This window comes from Serinus canaria, chromosome 4 (genome assembly GCF_022539315.1).
Source record: "Serinus canaria isolate serCan28SL12 chromosome 4, serCan2020, whole genome shotgun sequence".
Classification (NCBI taxonomy): domain Eukaryota; kingdom Metazoa; phylum Chordata; class Aves; order Passeriformes; family Fringillidae; genus Serinus; species Serinus canaria.
Genome location: NC_066317.1, coordinates 10,605,747 through 10,611,746, shown reverse-complemented (window position 1 = coordinate 10,611,746; position 6,000 = coordinate 10,605,747).

Here is a 6,000-nt window from a genome sequence, read left to right as displayed (position 1 = left end):
GGAGTCGCTGATGAGCCAGACTTGTCCGCGGTGTTGCTTCAAGTTCTCCGTTAATTTCCTAACAGTCTTGTTAGTCAGGCCATCAGTTTTGGGAAGAGAGTTGTCAGAGGCAGTAGGGCTGTATCTGTGTTAGGCAGCAGTGGGATGCGGTGGGAGTGGGTCTGTACAGTGAATCTTGCTGGTGCTGCATGACCGTACTATGTGCTTTTCAGGATACTTCACTTTGTGCTGGCTCTGGCTGGAGCAGTGGACTGAATGTCCAGTAATGGTTGGAACACATCTTGCAGTTTAGCTTCATTTGAAATTAATCCAGCTTCAAACAGCTCCATGGATTGAACAAGCCAGGATGAAACTATCAGGACAAATCTCTTCAAAAGCACATACAAAATGAAATAGTAGTGCCAAGGCACTCTGTGCATATTTTTTATCATCAGACCTACAATGCTTACTTGCTTTTAGTACTGTGGATATAATTCATCTATTCCATGGAGTTTAGCAGGATGGCTGCCCCAATCCTTGCTAATCACCTGTGATCAACTGGGATAGAACAAGGGATTTCCAAGAACAGCATGGGCCTTTGTGGATTTTGGAATGCAGATAAGTGCATCTCTTTCCAAACCTGAGATCAAGACAGCATAGTGGTTATTTTAAGTGAAAAGAGTAAGATTTTAGACAACTCTATGTAAAATATACTGACTTTTTTTCTTTTATTCATCCAGCAACAGCTAAAAAAAAAAAAAGGCAGAAAGTAAGAAAGGTGCAAGCCTGCCTTTGAAAGTTCACAGAATTTCAGATCTATCCCTCTTCCTCATGCTGAGCAACATTATAACTGTCTACAGAATCCACCTCAATTAAAAAGTATCTGTATAATTTCCATTCAAAATTTGAAATTTCACAGTGAGTACCCAGGTTGAACACATCTGAAGCCTGCTGTAAGTACAAACATGATGAGTGTTCACAGTTTAAGTATTTTCATCATAATGTAGGCATAGTTGAATAAAACTAAGTTAAAACATGGGATCTGTTTTGATTTCTGAAGAGCACTGCATTCTGTGCTGGAGTGAAGGGATAAGTTCTTCTATAACATTTGCTTTTAATGGGGGTTGCTTACAGTTGATGTTGGATTTTTGTATTTGAAACTGGAACTGGCCAGTGGAATTACCATTGAATCACAGAAAGTAGAGATGGAAAAGCCCAGTTATCCAGCCTTTCTCCTTCCTGCTGTAGGATTATTGTGTACCAACCACTTCAGTGCTTTTTCCAGTGTGGTTTTAAAAGTCCTCAGGGATATGCCATGCCTCTTCCTTCAGGCAAATACTCCACAACTTTCTGTAATTTACCATTAGGAATCTTTTCCTGCTATTTGACCTAAATTTCTCCTTTCTTAAGTACATTCTTTTTGCTGAAGATTTATTACCTTGAAGCATTCTAAGTAATTCCAGTCACTCTTTAGTATTGATGTCTCTAACATGCTTGTTCTTTCCTAATGCTTTGTCCTTTAATCAGAACAGCTATCCATGACTAGCCTGTGTCTTTACAGTCTTACACCTCTTCTACTTTGGTCTGTAGGCTAATAAGGATTTTTGCACTATTTATTGCACTTCCACCTTAAGTTTATTTTCTTGAGAGTAACTTTTATAAGAGTGACCTTTTCATGGCTAGCATGCCTGAAATTGTAGGTTTTTTTCTGAAGGAAGATTGTAAAAATGCTGTCATTATAGTCATTATTTTTCAAATATGTACAGATAGAAATAAAAGATTGTCTCTAATTACCAAGCTGTGGCACAGGTTGCCTAGAACGGTTGTGGAGTCTCCATCTTTGGTGATAGTCAAAAATTATTACAAAAAGCTATCACAAAAGTCAGCACACCTCTGAGCTGGTAGCTTGGAGCAGGGGACTTGGAGCAGACAATCTCTAGAAGTAACTCCTAACCTCGGCTGCTCTGTTATTCGCTTCGGAAAAAGACATATCTGGCACTAACAGTGGTAATTACATGACAGCATGCTCTGAGTTCACACAATCTATTGTTACTGCTTTGTAACTAACATCATAAGGTGTAGGAGACCCTAAACATTTGTGTTCATTTAAGTCTGTTCATAGTTAGAAGCCTAGGAAATTTCCTTCAGCAAATCCTATAGCTAAGTCACTGGGAATCACAAATTGCTTACAATGCAGAAGTCAAATGAGCTTGCTCCTTCCAACAGATCAAGATTAGAATTTTGAGGTCCATCCTTGAAGGTGGACAAATGGAAATTTGCATTCATCTTCAGGAATACTAATAGGGAATTATGTTTCAGAGTTTATCAGAAATTGAATTGAAAAGGCAGAACAAAGAAGTAGCCAGTCCAGGTGTGTATCTGTGCCTCCACAGCCTCCCTTGCTTTTTCAACACTTTGCTTTTGTTCCTGAGGCTCACACACCTCAGGACACCATTTAGGTTTATCATGAACTTTGATGACCGGCAGCTAGGCTTTTGCTTTTTAGAAAATAAAAATGCTGCAGTGCCGGTGAAGTTCACAGTAGGAGCCAGCACCTACCGTTCAAACAGTTTCTGATCTGCAGTTTCTGTCCCTGTGGGATGCTCGGCCCCCGGCCCAGCGCTGTGGGTTGTGCGGTGCCGGCGGGCAGCCAGGGAGGGAGCAGCTCAGGAGTGGGTCGCTCGCAGCAGCAGCCGGGTCTGGGCAAGGAGGCTTTCCTCCCTTCTAACAGATGGATTTAGGGGAAGGAGAAAAGAGAGAGGGAGGCTGAAATACGCAGTCCTTGTAGTATCTCTGAAGGTGCGCTTTCCTGTTTGAAAGCCTCAAAGGTTTCTTATTGAGAAACATGTAGTGAATTGAGCACTAAGAGGTCTCTGATGGGGAGGTGGGTTTAACCAAACTTATGCCATTGCTTCCTTGGCATGTTGTTCCCTCTCTAACTTCTACTACCATAGAGTGGGAACGTCCTTGTGGGTGTCCACGTAGCAAAGCCTGTGGGTTCCCAAATCCTGGGGGCTCCCAAAGCTAGGCTTAGTTCTGGAAGGGAGGTGCTGCTTGCCCTGCTCTCAGCAGCCCTTAGCAGCTGGTTGTAATTACACACTGCAGCTTGAGAGGAAGCTGGCTGCGGGCAGTGCGCAATGCTTGGCTGCAGATCCACTGCTTTTAAGGGTACGCTCGAGATGGAGAGAGTAAAAAAACGGTGGCACAGAGTGAAGGGGAGGGGAAAAGCCTAATTATCCCCCACTTAAACCAGCTGCCTTGTTAAATCATTACGTATTTCTGAAAGTCCCTTATAGATGTAGATCCTAAATGAAATCAGATGAAGGAAAGACCACATTCAGATGCCAGGAGCTCTGGCCACAAAAGATTAAATCTTCAGAAACAAAAAAAAAGCCACTCTCTAAAACTCTCTGGAAAAATATTTGTTATTTATTTTTCTACTCTCTACAAAAGAAAAAAAAATTAGGCTAATTTATCTCTTTTGGAAAGAAAAATTACATTGAGCTAACATATTGCAATGACTATTTTTGGATTTACCATTTAAAATTATGGAGTTATAAATAGAGCAGTGTAAAATGCTGCTATTTTGGTTCTCACTGGGATTCACACAATCATTTGCTTTGCTTTCTATCATTGGATTAAACCCTCCACTCAATGCTGTTTCTTCTTTGAATACAGAGGATTCATCATTTTTTGATTTTTAAACAGCCAAATCAATTTGTATTTGAGATTTTTTTGCTGACACTAGACCTTAAGCTATCTGTTGTTTTTACATCACCTCAAGTTTGCCAAAAGAATTGCACAGGTTTCAGTGAAGGTGGTTCATAGTGCTGGTTTTGCAATGAAACCCAGAATGGGGCAAATTTTGTCTGGCAGTGGACATTGTAACAAAAGCTCTGGTTATAAGGGTCAGAACATTTGTAATGGAAGTGGCCAGTGAATTCTAAATAGCAACAGAGTATATTGCTATGAAATGTGTGTGCCTAAAGGGGGAAAATATTATCCCACTCATGACAGAAAAGCGGCAGCTTACTCGGAGCTATTCTCAGATGTTAGAGTCATTCACCAACTCCCTGTTGTGTGGTGGCATCCTTCTAAATTTTGGCCTCTCCAGGCAACTGTGATTTATGTTTTTAACAGATGAAGCAGCCAAGGTGCATAGAGAAAAGGTGGGCAAAGCTACCTGCTGTGTGAGGTTATATTTAGGTGTACAGCAGAACTGTGACTTGCATATGTTTGAGATTTTGTCTTTTACTCTGTTTCTCAGATGTGAAAAGCTTCTTGAGGCCATCCAGGTGAGTTATCTTACATCACAAAGTGTTAATTAATTATGGGATGCCTAATCACATCAGCACATTTCTGTGCTGAATGTGGATCCTACATATTTCTAGGCAAGTACAGCTAAGCTTGAGTCTGGGGGATAACTCAAGGTTGTTATGGCTGCTTTACTACCAGAGTATAGTAGAGGATGTTAAAACTGGGATGCTTTGGACAGACTTCTCAGGTGAACTTTGCTGTTTGAAAGCCTTAAAGGTTTCTTATTGAGAACTTAGAGGTCTGTGATGGGGAGGTGGGTTTAACCAAACTTATGCCATTGCTTCTTTCTTTCTGTCACTTCACACAAGTATTATGTACCTCTAATGAACCAAAGTCTACTTTAATTTACCCAGTCTAAATATACATATTTTTAACATATGTTAAAATAGTAACCTCACAGCTTTCAGTAGAATTGCTCCAGAGAATCTCAGCTCCAAAGCCCATTGTGTCTCCAGATGTTTCTTAAGGTTTTCCTAGATCCTGGCTCCTACTTACGCAAACCAAGAACTTTCTGCTATTCCCATCTTACTAGATATTAGGTTTCTGTGGAAATCAGACTCTGGAGGGAGAAAGCTGATACCAACATAAAGATAAGATTTGGTCTTAAGACCTAGGAAAACTCTTGCACTTTATATATCATCAGGTTACCTGCACAGATGGGAGGGAAATAGGGATCAGTAGCTCATAAACCTGTGTTTACTTAGGTGAATAAATAGCCTAGTTGTTGGAGACCAAGAACTGCACCTTCACATCAGAGCAACACAGCTTATTTTATGGCAGTAATTAGGTACTTATCTCTGGCATGTAGTAGTATAGACTGTTTGACCCAGAGACATCACCTTTGGTGGGACTTTTGCTTTGAAAAACTTATTATATTTAATAACATTTCCCAGATAGTTAAACATTCAAAGGTACATTTATTAGCTGATACACTGCTCAGAAAAACACCTGACACTACAAAACTTCTTTGTCACCCAAGAGCTTAAAAAGCAGATGGATTTTTTTTCTCAGCTTAAAATTAAGATGCCCGTGGAGTAAAATTTCTAGTAGAACACATTCTTAAGAGCAGCTTTTAAACCTGTACAAATAGGGAGTAAATGCAAGCAGTCACAGTTTTTTAATATAGGAACAGTATGGATGCTGACAGAGGTTTATAGGGGTTGGAGATGAGTTACTGTTTCTTTGCATTAGGCATTAATGAAATAATTTGAAGATACCAAAGAAGTTCTGCTCTTAATGGTGGGAGAAGGTAATACTGATGGAATGGTCTGAACTTACTTTATACAATACTTCTTTTATTAACAATGTCTGTTAAAGACATCTGCTGGAAGTCTGTAACACTGATTTAATAGGGAGAAAAATTAACAAAGTTCTTTAGCCATTCTGTCTTCAGTGTAATATTATGAACTTTTAAAAGAGGGTTTATGTGTGCTACATTATTAACTGAAGCTCTGCTCAAATTGAAATCAGGCCCACAAAACTTGCTTTTCTTGAGATCATGCTAGGTTTTTAAAGCAAATATTTAAAATTACACAAGAGAATGAATATACCTTCACATTCTTTAGGATTTTTAAAGGCAATCAGGTCAGGTAGAGAAATATTTCTCAACACCTATTCTCTCACAGTATGTGACCTCTCTAGCAATGTTAAAGTGCAACAAAAAAATTACCAGCTTCCTCTACTAGTTCATTACTAAAGAAAGCA